The 13,097-nt window shown below is 45.6% G+C and overlaps 34 non-coding genes and 7 pseudogenes across 34 annotated transcripts in view; all 41 read right to left on the reverse strand.

Annotated features, from left to right (window-relative positions):
• Positions 1-13, reverse strand: part of LOC118957752 — a 119-nt gene extending 106 nt beyond the window's left edge. Inside the window, exon 1 of the ribosomal RNA XR_005046855.1 lies at positions 1-13. This exon is cut by the window's left edge and continues 106 nt beyond it. This is a non-coding gene — a ribosomal RNA (5S ribosomal RNA).
• A 260-nt stretch (positions 14-273) lies between these two features.
• LOC118957754 lies at positions 274-392 on the reverse strand. The gene has a single exon (XR_005046857.1). It is a non-coding gene; the product is annotated as a 5S ribosomal RNA (ribosomal RNA).
• Positions 393-569: 177 nt separating this feature from the next.
• On the reverse strand, positions 570-697 carry LOC118957961 (annotated as a pseudogene).
• A 260-nt stretch (positions 698-957) lies between these two features.
• Positions 958-1,076, reverse strand: LOC118957755. Its single transcript, XR_005046858.1, has one exon. It is a non-coding gene; the product is annotated as a 5S ribosomal RNA (ribosomal RNA).
• A 177-nt stretch (positions 1,077-1,253) lies between these two features.
• On the reverse strand, positions 1,254-1,381 carry LOC118957962 (annotated as a pseudogene).
• A 260-nt stretch (positions 1,382-1,641) lies between these two features.
• Positions 1,642-1,760, reverse strand: LOC118957756. The gene has a single exon (XR_005046859.1). It is a non-coding gene; the product is annotated as a 5S ribosomal RNA (ribosomal RNA).
• Positions 1,761-1,937: 177 nt separating this feature from the next.
• Positions 1,938-2,063, reverse strand: LOC118957963 (annotated as a pseudogene).
• Positions 2,064-2,323: 260 nt separating this feature from the next.
• Positions 2,324-2,442, reverse strand: LOC118957757. Its single transcript, XR_005046860.1, has one exon. It is a non-coding gene; the product is annotated as a 5S ribosomal RNA (ribosomal RNA).
• A 177-nt stretch (positions 2,443-2,619) lies between these two features.
• On the reverse strand, positions 2,620-2,748 carry LOC118957966 (annotated as a pseudogene).
• Positions 2,749-3,008: 260 nt separating this feature from the next.
• Positions 3,009-3,127, reverse strand: LOC118957758. Its single transcript, XR_005046861.1, has one exon. It is a non-coding gene; the product is annotated as a 5S ribosomal RNA (ribosomal RNA).
• Positions 3,128-3,304: 177 nt separating this feature from the next.
• On the reverse strand, positions 3,305-3,429 carry LOC118957953 (annotated as a pseudogene).
• Positions 3,430-3,689: 260 nt separating this feature from the next.
• LOC118957759 lies at positions 3,690-3,808 on the reverse strand. Its single transcript, XR_005046862.1, has one exon. It is a non-coding gene; the product is annotated as a 5S ribosomal RNA (ribosomal RNA).
• A 177-nt stretch (positions 3,809-3,985) lies between these two features.
• Positions 3,986-4,104, reverse strand: LOC118957760. The gene has a single exon (XR_005046863.1). It is a non-coding gene; the product is annotated as a 5S ribosomal RNA (ribosomal RNA).
• Positions 4,105-4,281: 177 nt separating this feature from the next.
• On the reverse strand, positions 4,282-4,410 carry LOC118957967 (annotated as a pseudogene).
• A 260-nt stretch (positions 4,411-4,670) lies between these two features.
• On the reverse strand, positions 4,671-4,789 carry LOC118957761. The gene has a single exon (XR_005046864.1). It is a non-coding gene; the product is annotated as a 5S ribosomal RNA (ribosomal RNA).
• Positions 4,790-4,966: 177 nt separating this feature from the next.
• LOC118957762 lies at positions 4,967-5,085 on the reverse strand. The gene has a single exon (XR_005046865.1). It is a non-coding gene; the product is annotated as a 5S ribosomal RNA (ribosomal RNA).
• A 260-nt stretch (positions 5,086-5,345) lies between these two features.
• LOC118957763 lies at positions 5,346-5,464 on the reverse strand. The gene has a single exon (XR_005046866.1). It is a non-coding gene; the product is annotated as a 5S ribosomal RNA (ribosomal RNA).
• Positions 5,465-5,641: 177 nt separating this feature from the next.
• LOC118957765 lies at positions 5,642-5,760 on the reverse strand. The gene has a single exon (XR_005046868.1). It is a non-coding gene; the product is annotated as a 5S ribosomal RNA (ribosomal RNA).
• Positions 5,761-5,937: 177 nt separating this feature from the next.
• On the reverse strand, positions 5,938-6,056 carry LOC118957766. Its single transcript, XR_005046869.1, has one exon. It is a non-coding gene; the product is annotated as a 5S ribosomal RNA (ribosomal RNA).
• Positions 6,057-6,316: 260 nt separating this feature from the next.
• On the reverse strand, positions 6,317-6,435 carry LOC118957767. Its single transcript, XR_005046870.1, has one exon. It is a non-coding gene; the product is annotated as a 5S ribosomal RNA (ribosomal RNA).
• Positions 6,436-6,695: 260 nt separating this feature from the next.
• On the reverse strand, positions 6,696-6,814 carry LOC118957768. Its single transcript, XR_005046871.1, has one exon. It is a non-coding gene; the product is annotated as a 5S ribosomal RNA (ribosomal RNA).
• Positions 6,815-6,991: 177 nt separating this feature from the next.
• Positions 6,992-7,110, reverse strand: LOC118957769. Its single transcript, XR_005046872.1, has one exon. It is a non-coding gene; the product is annotated as a 5S ribosomal RNA (ribosomal RNA).
• Positions 7,111-7,287: 177 nt separating this feature from the next.
• LOC118957770 lies at positions 7,288-7,406 on the reverse strand. The gene has a single exon (XR_005046873.1). It is a non-coding gene; the product is annotated as a 5S ribosomal RNA (ribosomal RNA).
• A 177-nt stretch (positions 7,407-7,583) lies between these two features.
• LOC118957968 lies at positions 7,584-7,712 on the reverse strand (annotated as a pseudogene).
• A 260-nt stretch (positions 7,713-7,972) lies between these two features.
• Positions 7,973-8,091, reverse strand: LOC118957771. Its single transcript, XR_005046874.1, has one exon. It is a non-coding gene; the product is annotated as a 5S ribosomal RNA (ribosomal RNA).
• A 177-nt stretch (positions 8,092-8,268) lies between these two features.
• Positions 8,269-8,387, reverse strand: LOC118957772. The gene has a single exon (XR_005046875.1). It is a non-coding gene; the product is annotated as a 5S ribosomal RNA (ribosomal RNA).
• Positions 8,388-8,647: 260 nt separating this feature from the next.
• On the reverse strand, positions 8,648-8,766 carry LOC118957773. The gene has a single exon (XR_005046876.1). It is a non-coding gene; the product is annotated as a 5S ribosomal RNA (ribosomal RNA).
• A 177-nt stretch (positions 8,767-8,943) lies between these two features.
• LOC118957774 lies at positions 8,944-9,062 on the reverse strand. Its single transcript, XR_005046877.1, has one exon. It is a non-coding gene; the product is annotated as a 5S ribosomal RNA (ribosomal RNA).
• Positions 9,063-9,239: 177 nt separating this feature from the next.
• On the reverse strand, positions 9,240-9,358 carry LOC118957776. The gene has a single exon (XR_005046879.1). It is a non-coding gene; the product is annotated as a 5S ribosomal RNA (ribosomal RNA).
• A 177-nt stretch (positions 9,359-9,535) lies between these two features.
• On the reverse strand, positions 9,536-9,654 carry LOC118957777. Its single transcript, XR_005046880.1, has one exon. It is a non-coding gene; the product is annotated as a 5S ribosomal RNA (ribosomal RNA).
• A 177-nt stretch (positions 9,655-9,831) lies between these two features.
• LOC118957778 lies at positions 9,832-9,950 on the reverse strand. Its single transcript, XR_005046881.1, has one exon. It is a non-coding gene; the product is annotated as a 5S ribosomal RNA (ribosomal RNA).
• Positions 9,951-10,210: 260 nt separating this feature from the next.
• Positions 10,211-10,329, reverse strand: LOC118957779. Its single transcript, XR_005046882.1, has one exon. It is a non-coding gene; the product is annotated as a 5S ribosomal RNA (ribosomal RNA).
• A 177-nt stretch (positions 10,330-10,506) lies between these two features.
• On the reverse strand, positions 10,507-10,625 carry LOC118957780. The gene has a single exon (XR_005046883.1). It is a non-coding gene; the product is annotated as a 5S ribosomal RNA (ribosomal RNA).
• A 177-nt stretch (positions 10,626-10,802) lies between these two features.
• Positions 10,803-10,921, reverse strand: LOC118957781. Its single transcript, XR_005046884.1, has one exon. It is a non-coding gene; the product is annotated as a 5S ribosomal RNA (ribosomal RNA).
• A 177-nt stretch (positions 10,922-11,098) lies between these two features.
• LOC118957782 lies at positions 11,099-11,217 on the reverse strand. Its single transcript, XR_005046885.1, has one exon. It is a non-coding gene; the product is annotated as a 5S ribosomal RNA (ribosomal RNA).
• Positions 11,218-11,394: 177 nt separating this feature from the next.
• LOC118957783 lies at positions 11,395-11,513 on the reverse strand. Its single transcript, XR_005046886.1, has one exon. It is a non-coding gene; the product is annotated as a 5S ribosomal RNA (ribosomal RNA).
• Positions 11,514-11,690: 177 nt separating this feature from the next.
• On the reverse strand, positions 11,691-11,809 carry LOC118957784. Its single transcript, XR_005046887.1, has one exon. It is a non-coding gene; the product is annotated as a 5S ribosomal RNA (ribosomal RNA).
• Positions 11,810-11,986: 177 nt separating this feature from the next.
• LOC118957785 lies at positions 11,987-12,105 on the reverse strand. The gene has a single exon (XR_005046888.1). It is a non-coding gene; the product is annotated as a 5S ribosomal RNA (ribosomal RNA).
• A 177-nt stretch (positions 12,106-12,282) lies between these two features.
• LOC118957787 lies at positions 12,283-12,401 on the reverse strand. The gene has a single exon (XR_005046890.1). It is a non-coding gene; the product is annotated as a 5S ribosomal RNA (ribosomal RNA).
• Positions 12,402-12,661: 260 nt separating this feature from the next.
• On the reverse strand, positions 12,662-12,780 carry LOC118957788. The gene has a single exon (XR_005046891.1). It is a non-coding gene; the product is annotated as a 5S ribosomal RNA (ribosomal RNA).
• Positions 12,781-12,957: 177 nt separating this feature from the next.
• On the reverse strand, positions 12,958-13,076 carry LOC118957789. The gene has a single exon (XR_005046892.1). It is a non-coding gene; the product is annotated as a 5S ribosomal RNA (ribosomal RNA).
• Between the last annotated feature and the right edge of the window lie 21 nt (positions 13,077-13,097).

The raw sequence follows: 13,097 nt of genomic DNA on the forward strand, positions 1-13,097 counted from the left end.
TGTGGCCGTAAGCGAGAAACTATCTCTTGGTGCACTATGTAAAGTCAAAGTGAGCCTGATTAACAGCTGTTGCATTTCCACCATTTAGATAAGCATCTTTGTGTCACTCAAAAAGTGGAAGAAATTGCATATACTGTAGCCATAATTTGTAGCACAGATTGTTGGATGAAATACAAACTAACCTTGCTTACTTATTTCAAAGCGAGGGCACATATTTCAGCCTTGTGGGAAAAAACGGACAAAGAGTTGAAATTCCACAAGGCAGTGACAAAAAGCTTACAGCACCTGGTATTCCCAGGCGGTCTCCCATCCAAGTACTAACCAGGCCCGACCCTGCTTAGCTTCCGAGATCGGACGAGATCAGGCGTACTCAGGCCGGTGTGGCCGTAAGCGAAAGGCAATCTCAAAAAGTGGATGAAATTGCATATACTGTAGCCATAATTTGTAGCACAGATTGTTGGATGAAATACAAACTAACCTTGCTTACTTATTTCAAAGCGAGGGCACATATTTCAGCCTTGTGGGAAAAAACGGACAAAGAGTTGAAATTCCACAAGGCAGTGACAAAAAGCTTACAGCACCTGGTATTCCCAGGCGGTCTCCCATCCAAGTACTAACCAGGCCCGACCCTGCTTAGCTTCCGAGATCGGACGAGATCGACGAGATCAGGCGTACTCAGGCCGGTGTGGCCGTAAGCGAGAAACTATCTCTTGGTGCACTATGTAAAGTCAAAGTGAGCCTGATTAACAGCTGTTGCATTTCCACCATTTAGATAAGCATCTTTGTGTCACTCAAAAAGTGGAAGAAATTGCATATACTGTAGCCATAATTTGTAGCACAGATTGTTGGATGAAATACAAACTAACCTTGCTTACTTATTTCAAAGCGAGGGCACATATTTCAGCCTTGTGGGAAAAAACGGACAAAGAGTTGAAATTCCACAAGGCAGTGACAAAAAGCTTACAGCACCTGGTATTCCCAGGCGGTCTCCCATCCAAGTACTAACCAGGCCCGACCCTGCTTAGCTTCCGAGATCGGACGAGATCAGGCGTACTCAGGCCGGTGTGGCCGTAAGCGAAAGGCAATCTCAAAAAGTGGATGAAATTGCATATACTGTAGCCATAATTTGTAGCACAGATTGTTGGATGAAATACAAACTAACCTTGCTTACTTATTTCAAAGCGAGGGCACATATTTCAGCCTTGTGGGAAAAAACGGACAAAGAGTTGAAATTCCACAAGGCAGTGACAAAAAGCTTACAGCACCTGGTATTCCCAGGCGGTCTCCCATCCAAGTACTAACCAGGCCCGACCCTGCTTAGCTTCCGAGATCGGACGAGATCGACGAGATCAGGCGTACTCAGGCCGGTGTGGCCGTAAGCGAGAAACTATCTCTTGGTGCACTATGTAAAGTCAAAGTGAGCCTGATTAACAGCTGTTGCATTTCCACCATTTAGATAAGCATCTTTGTGTCACTCAAAAAGTGGAAGAAATTGCATATACTGTAGCCATAATTTGTAGCACAGATTGTTGGATGAAATACAAACTAACCTTGCTTACTTATTTCAAAGCGAGGGCACATATTTCAGCCTTGTGGGAAAAAACGGACAAAGAGTTGAAATTCCACAAGGCAGTGACAAAAAGCTTACAGCACCTGGTATTCCCAGGCGGTCTCCCATCCAAGTACTAACCAGGCCCGACCCTGCTTAGCTTCCGAGATCGGACGAGATCAGGCGTACTCAGGCCGGTGTGGCCGTAAGCGAAAGGCAATCTCAAAAAGTGGATGAAATTGCATATACTGTAGCCATAATTTGTAGCACAGATTGTTGGATGAAATACAAACTAACCTTGCTTACTTATTTCAAAGCGAGGGCACATATTTCAGCCTTGTGGGAAAAAACGGACAAAGAGTTGAAATTCCACAAGGCAGTGACAAAAAGCTTACAGCACCTGGTATTCCCAGGCGGTCTCCCATCCAAGTACTAACCAGGCCCGACCCTGCTTAGCTTCCGAGATCGGACGAGATCAGAGATCAGGCGTACTCAGGCCGGTGTGGCCGTAAGCGAGAAACTATCTCTTGGTGCACTATGTAAAGTCAAAGTGAGCCTGATTAACAGCTGTTGCATTTCCACCATTTAGATAAGCATCTTTGTGTCACTCAAAAAGTGGAAGAAATTGCATATACTGTAGCCATAATTTGTAGCACAGATTGTTGGATGAAATACAAACTAACCTTGCTTACTTATTTCAAAGCGAGGGCACATATTTCAGCCTTGTGGGAAAAAACGGACAAAGAGTTGAAATTCCACAAGGCAGTGACAAAAAGCTTACAGCACCTGGTATTCCCAGGCGGTCTCCCATCCAAGTACTAACCAGGCCCGACCCTGCTTAGCTTCCGAGATCGGACGAGATCAGGCGTACTCAGGCCGGTGTGGCCGTAAGCGAAAGGCAATCTCAAAAAGTGGATGAAATTGCATATACTGTAGCCATAATTTGTAGCACAGATTGTTGGATGAAATACAAACTAACCTTGCTTACTTATTTCAAAGCGAGGGCACATATTTCAGCCTTGTGGGAAAAAACGGACAAAGAGTTGAAATTCCACAAGGCAGTGACAAAAAGCTTACAGCACCTGGTATTCCCAGGCGGTCTCCCATCCAAGTACTAACCAGGCCCGACCCTGCTTAGCTTCCGAGATCGGACGAGATCAGACGAGATCAGGCGTACTCAGGCCGGTGTGGCCGTAAGCGAGAAACTATCTCTTGGTGCACTATGTAAAGTCAAAGTGAGCCTGATTAACAGCTGTTGCATTTCCACCATTTAGATAAGCATCTTTGTGTCACTCAAAAAGTGGAAGAAATTGCATATACTGTAGCCATAATTTGTAGCACAGATTGTTGGATGAAATACAAACTAACCTTGCTTACTTATTTCAAAGCGAGGGCACATATTTCAGCCTTGTGGGAAAAAACGGACAAAGAGTTGAAATTCCACAAGGCAGTGACAAAAAGCTTACAGCACCTGGTATTCCCAGGCGGTCTCCCATCCAAGTACTAACCAGGCCCGACCCTGCTTAGCTTCCGAGATCGGACGAGATCAGGCGTACTCAGGCCGGTGTGGCCGTAAGCGAAAGGCAATCTCAAAAAGTGGATGAAATTGCATATACTGTAGCCATAATTTGTAGCACAGATTGTTGGATGAAATACAAACTAACCTTGCTTACTTATTTCAAAGCGAGGGCACATATTTCAGCCTTGTGGGAAAAAACGGACAAAGAGTTGAAATTCCACAAGGCAGTGACAAAAAGCTTACAGCACCTGGTATTCCCAGGCGGTCTCCCATCCAAGTACTAACCAGGCCCGACCCTGCTTAGCTTCCGAGATCGGACGAGATCGAGATCAGGCGTACTCAGGCCGGTGTGGCCGTAAGCGAGAAACTATCTCTTGGTGCACTATGTAAAGTCAAAGTGAGCCTGATTAACAGCTGTTGCATTTCCACCATTTAGATAAGCATCTTTGTGTCACTCAAAAAGTGGAAGAAATTGCATATACTGTAGCCATAATTTGTAGCACAGATTGTTGGATGAAATACAAACTAACCTTGCTTACTTATTTCAAAGCGAGGGCACATATTTCAGCCTTGTGGGAAAAAACGGACAAAGAGTTGAAATTCCACAAGGCAGTGACAAAAAGCTTACAGCACCTGGTATTCCCAGGCGGTCTCCCATCCAAGTACTAACCAGGCCCGACCCTGCTTAGCTTCCGAGATCGGACGAGATCAGGCGTACTCAGGCCGGTGTGGCCGTAAGCGAAAGGCAATCTCAAAAAGTGGATGAAATTGCATATACTGTAGCCATAATTTGTAGCACAGATTGTTGGATGAAATACAAACTAACCTTGCTTACTTATTTCAAAGCGAGGGCACATATTTCAGCCTTGTGGGAAAAAACGGACAAAGAGTTGAAATTCCACAAGGCAGTGACAAAAAGCTTACAGCACCTGGTATTCCCAGGCGGTCTCCCATCCAAGTACTAACCAGGCCCGACCCTGCTTAGCTTCCGAGATCGGACGAGATCAGGCGTACTCAGGCCGGTGTGGCCGTAAGCGAAAGGCAATCTCAAAAAGTGGATGAAATTGCATATACTGTAGCCATAATTTGTAGCACAGATTGTTGGATGAAATACAAACTAACCTTGCTTACTTATTTCAAAGCGAGGGCACATATTTCAGCCTTGTGGGAAAAAACGGACAAAGAGTTGAAATTCCACAAGGCAGTGACAAAAAGCTTACAGCACCTGGTATTCCCAGGCGGTCTCCCATCCAAGTACTAACCAGGCCCGACCCTGCTTAGCTTCCGAGATCGGACGAGATCAGACGAGATCAGGCGTACTCAGGCCGGTGTGGCCGTAAGCGAGAAACTATCTCTTGGTGCACTATGTAAAGTCAAAGTGAGCCTGATTAACAGCTGTTGCATTTCCACCATTTAGATAAGCATCTTTGTGTCACTCAAAAAGTGGAAGAAATTGCATATACTGTAGCCATAATTTGTAGCACAGATTGTTGGATGAAATACAAACTAACCTTGCTTACTTATTTCAAAGCGAGGGCACATATTTCAGCCTTGTGGGAAAAAACGGACAAAGAGTTGAAATTCCACAAGGCAGTGACAAAAAGCTTACAGCACCTGGTATTCCCAGGCGGTCTCCCATCCAAGTACTAACCAGGCCCGACCCTGCTTAGCTTCCGAGATCGGACGAGATCAGGCGTACTCAGGCCGGTGTGGCCGTAAGCGAAAGGCAATCTCAAAAAGTGGATGAAATTGCATATACTGTAGCCATAATTTGTAGCACAGATTGTTGGATGAAATACAAACTAACCTTGCTTACTTATTTCAAAGCGAGGGCACATATTTCAGCCTTGTGGGAAAAAACGGACAAAGAGTTGAAATTCCACAAGGCAGTGACAAAAAGCTTACAGCACCTGGTATTCCCAGGCGGTCTCCCATCCAAGTACTAACCAGGCCCGACCCTGCTTAGCTTCCGAGATCGGACGAGATCAGGCGTACTCAGGCCGGTGTGGCCGTAAGCGAGAAACTATCTCTTGGTGCACTATGTAAAGTCAAAGTGAGCCTGATTAACAGCTGTTGCATTTCCACCATTTAGATAAGCATCTTTGTGTCACTCAAAAAGTGGAAGAAATTGCATATACTGTAGCCATAATTTGTAGCACAGATTGTTGGATGAAATACAAACTAACCTTGCTTACTTATTTCAAAGCGAGGGCACATATTTCAGCCTTGTGGGAAAAAACGGACAAAGAGTTGAAATTCCACAAGGCAGTGACAAAAAGCTTACAGCACCTGGTATTCCCAGGCGGTCTCCCATCCAAGTACTAACCAGGCCCGACCCTGCTTAGCTTCCGAGATCGGACGAGATCAGGCGTACTCAGGCCGGTGTGGCCGTAAGCGAAAGGCAATCTCAAAAAGTGGATGAAATTGCATATACTGTAGCCATAATTTGTAGCACAGATTGTTGGATGAAATACAAACTAACCTTGCTTACTTATTTCAAAGCGAGGGCACATATTTCAGCCTTGTGGGAAAAAACGGACAAAGAGTTGAAATTCCACAAGGCAGTGACAAAAAGCTTACAGCACCTGGTATTCCCAGGCGGTCTCCCATCCAAGTACTAACCAGGCCCGACCCTGCTTAGCTTCCGAGATCGGACGAGATCAGGCGTACTCAGGCCGGTGTGGCCGTAAGCGAAAGGCAATCTCAAAAAGTGGATGAAATTGCATATACTGTAGCCATAATTTGTAGCACAGATTGTTGGATGAAATACAAACTAACCTTGCTTACTTATTTCAAAGCGAGGGCACATATTTCAGCCTTGTGGGAAAAAACGGACAAAGAGTTGAAATTCCACAAGGCAGTGACAAAAAGCTTACAGCACCTGGTATTCCCAGGCGGTCTCCCATCCAAGTACTAACCAGGCCCGACCCTGCTTAGCTTCCGAGATCGGACGAGATCAGGCGTACTCAGGCCGGTGTGGCCGTAAGCGAGAAACTATCTCTTGGTGCACTATGTAAAGTCAAAGTGAGCCTGATTAACAGCTGTTGCATTTCCACCATTTAGATAAGCATCTTTGTGTCACTCAAAAAGTGGAAGAAATTGCATATACTGTAGCCATAATTTGTAGCACAGATTGTTGGATGAAATACAAACTAACCTTGCTTACTTATTTCAAAGCGAGGGCACATATTTCAGCCTTGTGGGAAAAAACGGACAAAGAGTTGAAATTCCACAAGGCAGTGACAAAAAGCTTACAGCACCTGGTATTCCCAGGCGGTCTCCCATCCAAGTACTAACCAGGCCCGACCCTGCTTAGCTTCCGAGATCGGACGAGATCAGGCGTACTCAGGCCGGTGTGGCCGTAAGCGAGAAACTATCTCTTGGTGCACTATGTAAAGTCAAAGTGAGCCTGATTAACAGCTGTTGCATTTCCACCATTTAGATAAGCATCTTTGTGTCACTCAAAAAGTGGAAGAAATTGCATATACTGTAGCCATAATTTGTAGCACAGATTGTTGGATGAAATACAAACTAACCTTGCTTACTTATTTCAAAGCGAGGGCACATATTTCAGCCTTGTGGGAAAAAACGGACAAAGAGTTGAAATTCCACAAGGCAGTGACAAAAAGCTTACAGCACCTGGTATTCCCAGGCGGTCTCCCATCCAAGTACTAACCAGGCCCGACCCTGCTTAGCTTCCGAGATCGGACGAGATCAGGCGTACTCAGGCCGGTGTGGCCGTAAGCGAAAGGCAATCTCAAAAAGTGGATGAAATTGCATATACTGTAGCCATAATTTGTAGCACAGATTGTTGGATGAAATACAAACTAACCTTGCTTACTTATTTCAAAGCGAGGGCACATATTTCAGCCTTGTGGGAAAAAACGGACAAAGAGTTGAAATTCCACAAGGCAGTGACAAAAAGCTTACAGCACCTGGTATTCCCAGGCGGTCTCCCATCCAAGTACTAACCAGGCCCGACCCTGCTTAGCTTCCGAGATCGGACGAGATCAGGCGTACTCAGGCCGGTGTGGCCGTAAGCGAAAGGCAATCTCAAAAAGTGGATGAAATTGCATATACTGTAGCCATAATTTGTAGCACAGATTGTTGGATGAAATACAAACTAACCTTGCTTACTTATTTCAAAGCGAGGGCACATATTTCAGCCTTGTGGGAAAAAACGGACAAAGAGTTGAAATTCCACAAGGCAGTGACAAAAAGCTTACAGCACCTGGTATTCCCAGGCGGTCTCCCATCCAAGTACTAACCAGGCCCGACCCTGCTTAGCTTCCGAGATCGGACGAGATCAGGCGTACTCAGGCCGGTGTGGCCGTAAGCGAAAGGCAATCTCAAAAAGTGGATGAAATTGCATATACTGTAGCCATAATTTGTAGCACAGATTGTTGGATGAAATACAAACTAACCTTGCTTACTTATTTCAAAGCGAGGGCACATATTTCAGCCTTGTGGGAAAAAACGGACAAAGAGTTGAAATTCCACAAGGCAGTGACAAAAAGCTTACAGCACCTGGTATTCCCAGGCGGTCTCCCATCCAAGTACTAACCAGGCCCGACCCTGCTTAGCTTCCGAGATCGGACGAGATCAGACGAGATCAGGCGTACTCAGGCCGGTGTGGCCGTAAGCGAGAAACTATCTCTTGGTGCACTATGTAAAGTCAAAGTGAGCCTGATTAACAGCTGTTGCATTTCCACCATTTAGATAAGCATCTTTGTGTCACTCAAAAAGTGGAAGAAATTGCATATACTGTAGCCATAATTTGTAGCACAGATTGTTGGATGAAATACAAACTAACCTTGCTTACTTATTTCAAAGCGAGGGCACATATTTCAGCCTTGTGGGAAAAAACGGACAAAGAGTTGAAATTCCACAAGGCAGTGACAAAAAGCTTACAGCACCTGGTATTCCCAGGCGGTCTCCCATCCAAGTACTAACCAGGCCCGACCCTGCTTAGCTTCCGAGATCGGACGAGATCAGGCGTACTCAGGCCGGTGTGGCCGTAAGCGAAAGGCAATCTCAAAAAGTGGATGAAATTGCATATACTGTAGCCATAATTTGTAGCACAGATTGTTGGATGAAATACAAACTAACCTTGCTTACTTATTTCAAAGCGAGGGCACATATTTCAGCCTTGTGGGAAAAAACGGACAAAGAGTTGAAATTCCACAAGGCAGTGACAAAAAGCTTACAGCACCTGGTATTCCCAGGCGGTCTCCCATCCAAGTACTAACCAGGCCCGACCCTGCTTAGCTTCCGAGATCGGACGAGATCAGGCGTACTCAGGCCGGTGTGGCCGTAAGCGAGAAACTATCTCTTGGTGCACTATGTAAAGTCAAAGTGAGCCTGATTAACAGCTGTTGCATTTCCACCATTTAGATAAGCATCTTTGTGTCACTCAAAAAGTGGAAGAAATTGCATATACTGTAGCCATAATTTGTAGCACAGATTGTTGGATGAAATACAAACTAACCTTGCTTACTTATTTCAAAGCGAGGGCACATATTTCAGCCTTGTGGGAAAAAACGGACAAAGAGTTGAAATTCCACAAGGCAGTGACAAAAAGCTTACAGCACCTGGTATTCCCAGGCGGTCTCCCATCCAAGTACTAACCAGGCCCGACCCTGCTTAGCTTCCGAGATCGGACGAGATCAGGCGTACTCAGGCCGGTGTGGCCGTAAGCGAAAGGCAATCTCAAAAAGTGGATGAAATTGCATATACTGTAGCCATAATTTGTAGCACAGATTGTTGGATGAAATACAAACTAACCTTGCTTACTTATTTCAAAGCGAGGGCACATATTTCAGCCTTGTGGGAAAAAACGGACAAAGAGTTGAAATTCCACAAGGCAGTGACAAAAAGCTTACAGCACCTGGTATTCCCAGGCGGTCTCCCATCCAAGTACTAACCAGGCCCGACCCTGCTTAGCTTCCGAGATCGGACGAGATCAGGCGTACTCAGGCCGGTGTGGCCGTAAGCGAAAGGCAATCTCAAAAAGTGGATGAAATTGCATATACTGTAGCCATAATTTGTAGCACAGATTGTTGGATGAAATACAAACTAACCTTGCTTACTTATTTCAAAGCGAGGGCACATATTTCAGCCTTGTGGGAAAAAACGGACAAAGAGTTGAAATTCCACAAGGCAGTGACAAAAAGCTTACAGCACCTGGTATTCCCAGGCGGTCTCCCATCCAAGTACTAACCAGGCCCGACCCTGCTTAGCTTCCGAGATCGGACGAGATCAGGCGTACTCAGGCCGGTGTGGCCGTAAGCGAAAGGCAATCTCAAAAAGTGGATGAAATTGCATATACTGTAGCCATAATTTGTAGCACAGATTGTTGGATGAAATACAAACTAACCTTGCTTACTTATTTCAAAGCGAGGGCACATATTTCAGCCTTGTGGGAAAAAACGGACAAAGAGTTGAAATTCCACAAGGCAGTGACAAAAAGCTTACAGCACCTGGTATTCCCAGGCGGTCTCCCATCCAAGTACTAACCAGGCCCGACCCTGCTTAGCTTCCGAGATCGGACGAGATCAGGCGTACTCAGGCCGGTGTGGCCGTAAGCGAAAGGCAATCTCAAAAAGTGGATGAAATTGCATATACTGTAGCCATAATTTGTAGCACAGATTGTTGGATGAAATACAAACTAACCTTGCTTACTTATTTCAAAGCGAGGGCACATATTTCAGCCTTGTGGGAAAAAACGGACAAAGAGTTGAAATTCCACAAGGCAGTGACAAAAAGCTTACAGCACCTGGTATTCCCAGGCGGTCTCCCATCCAAGTACTAACCAGGCCCGACCCTGCTTAGCTTCCGAGATCGGACGAGATCAGGCGTACTCAGGCCGGTGTGGCCGTAAGCGAGAAACTATCTCTTGGTGCACTATGTAAAGTCAAAGTGAGCCTGATTAACAGCTGTTGCATTTCCACCATTTAGATAAGCATCTTTGTGTCACTCAAAAAGTGGAAGAAATTGCATATACTGTAGCCATAATTTGTAGCACAGATTGTTGGATGAAATACAAACTAACCTTGCTTACTTATTTCAAAGCGAGGGCACATATTTCAGCCTTGTGGGAAAAAACGGACAAAGAGTTGAAATTCCACAAGGCAGTGACAAAAAGCTTACAGCACCTGGTATTCCCAGGCGGTCTCCCATCCAAGTACTAACCAGGCCCGACCCTGCTTAGCTTCCGAGATCGGACGAGATCAGGCGTACTCAGGCCGGTGTGGCCGTAAGCGAAAGGCAATCTCAAAAAGTGGATGAAATTGCATATACTGTAGCCATAATTTGTAGCACAGATTGTTGGATGAAATACAAACTAACCTTGCTTACTTATTTCAAAGCGAGGGCACATATTTCAGCCTTGTGGGAAAAAACGGACAAAGAGTTGAAATTCCACAAGGCAGTGACAAAAAGCTTACAGCACCTGGTATTCCCAGGCGGTCTCCCATCCAAGTACTAACCAGGCCCGACCCTGCTTAGCTTCCGAGATCGGACGAGATCAGGCGTACTCAGGCCGGTGTGGCCGTAAGCGAAAGGCAATCTCAAAAAGTGGATGAAATTGCATATACTGTAGCCATAATTTGTAGCACAGATTGTTGGATGAAATACAAACTAACCTTGCTTACTTATTTCAAAGCGAGGGCACATATTTCAGCCTTGTGGGAAAAAACGGACAAAGAGTTGAAATTCCACAAGGCAGTGACAAAAAGCTTACAGCACCTGGTATTCCCAGGCGGTCTCCCATCCAAGTACTAACCAGGCCCGACCCTGCTTAGCTTCCGAGATCGGACGAGATCAGGCGTACTCAGGCCGGTGTGGCCGTAAGCGAAAGGCAATCTCAAAAAGTGGATGAAATTGCATATACTGTAGCCATAATTTGTAGCACAGATTGTTGGATGAAATACAAACTAACCTTGCTTACTTATTTCAAAGCGAGGGCACATATTTCAGCCTTGTGGGAAAAAACGGACAAAGAGTTGAAATTCCACAAGGCAGTGACAAAAAGCTTACAGCACCTGGTATTCCCAGGCGGTCTCCCATCCAAGTACTAACCAGGCCCGACCCTGCTTAGCTTCCGAGATCGGACGAGATCAGGCGTACTCAGGCCGGTGTGGCCGTAAGCGAAAGGCAATCTCAAAAAGTGGATGAAATTGCATATACTGTAGCCATAATTTGTAGCACAGATTGTTGGATGAAATACAAACTAACCTTGCTTACTTATTTCAAAGCGAGGGCACATATTTCAGCCTTGTGGGAAAAAACGGACAAAGAGTTGAAATTCCACAAGGCAGTGACAAAAAGCTTACAGCACCTGGTATTCCCAGGCGGTCTCCCATCCAAGTACTAACCAGGCCCGACCCTGCTTAGCTTCCGAGATCGGACGAGATCAGGCGTACTCAGGCCGGTGTGGCCGTAAGCGAAAGGCAATCTCAAAAAGTGGATGAAATTGCATATACTGTAGCCATAATTTGTAGCACAGATTGTTGGATGAAATACAAACTAACCTTGCTTACTTATTTCAAAGCGAGGGCACATATTTCAGCCTTGTGGGAAAAAACGGACAAAGAGTTGAAATTCCACAAGGCAGTGACAAAAAGCTTACAGCACCTGGTATTCCCAGGCGGTCTCCCATCCAAGTACTAACCAGGCCCGACCCTGCTTAGCTTCCGAGATCGGACGAGATCAGGCGTACTCAGGCCGGTGTGGCCGTAAGCGAAAGGCAATCTCAAAAAGTGGATGAAATTGCATATACTGTAGCCATAATTTGTAGCACAGATTGTTGGATGAAATACAAACTAACCTTGCTTACTTATTTCAAAGCGAGGGCACATATTTCAGCCTTGTGGGAAAAAACGGACAAAGAGTTGAAATTCCACAAGGCAGTGACAAAAAGCTTACAGCACCTGGTATTCCCAGGCGGTCTCCCATCCAAGTACTAACCAGGCCCGACCCTGCTTAGCTTCCGAGATCGGACGAGATCAGGCGTACTCAGGCCGGTGTGGCCGTAAGCGAAAGGCAATCTCAAAAAGTGGATGAAATTGCATATACTGTAGCCATAATTTGTAGCACAGATTGTTGGATGAAATACAAACTAACCTTGCTTACTTATTTCAAAGCGAGGGCACATATTTCAGCCTTGTGGGAAAAAACGGACAAAGAGTTGAAATTCCACAAGGCAGTGACAAAAAGCTTACAGCACCTGGTATTCCCAGGCGGTCTCCCATCCAAGTACTAACCAGGCCCGACCCTGCTTAGCTTCCGAGATCGGACGAGATCAGGCGTACTCAGGCCGGTGTGGCCGTAAGCGAGAAACTATCTCTTGGTGCACTATGTAAAGTCAAAGTGAGCCTGATTAACAGCTGTTGCATTTCCACCATTTAGATAAGCATCTTTGTGTCACTCAAAAAGTGGAAGAAATTGCATATACTGTAGCCATAATTTGTAGCACAGATTGTTGGATGAAATACAAACTAACCTTGCTTACTTATTTCAAAGCGAGGGCACATATTTCAGCCTTGTGGGAAAAAACGGACAAAGAGTTGAAATTCCACAAGGCAGTGACAAAAAGCTTACAGCACCTGGTATTCCCAGGCGGTCTCCCATCCAAGTACTAACCAGGCCCGACCCTGCTTAGCTTCCGAGATCGGACGAGATCAGGCGTACTCAGGCCGGTGTGGCCGTAAGCGAAAGGCAATCTCAAAAAGTGGATGAAATTGCATATACTGTAGCCATAATTTGTAGCACAGATTGTTGGATGAAATACAAACTAACCTTGCTTACTTATTTCAAAGCGAGGGCACATATTTCAGCCTTGTGGGAAAAAACGGACAAAGAGTTGAAATTCCACAAGGCAGTGACAAAAAGCTTACAGCACCTGGTATTCCCAGGCGGTCTCCCATCCAAGTACTAACCAGGCCCGACCCTGCTTAGCTTCCGAGATCGGACGAGATCAGGCGTACTCAGGCCGGTGTGGCCGTAAGCGAAAGGCAATCTCAAAAAGTG

Source organism: Oncorhynchus mykiss, unplaced genomic scaffold (genome assembly GCF_013265735.2).
Source record: "Oncorhynchus mykiss isolate Arlee unplaced genomic scaffold, USDA_OmykA_1.1 un_scaffold_476, whole genome shotgun sequence".
NCBI lineage: Eukaryota > Metazoa > Chordata > Actinopteri > Salmoniformes > Salmonidae > Oncorhynchus > Oncorhynchus mykiss.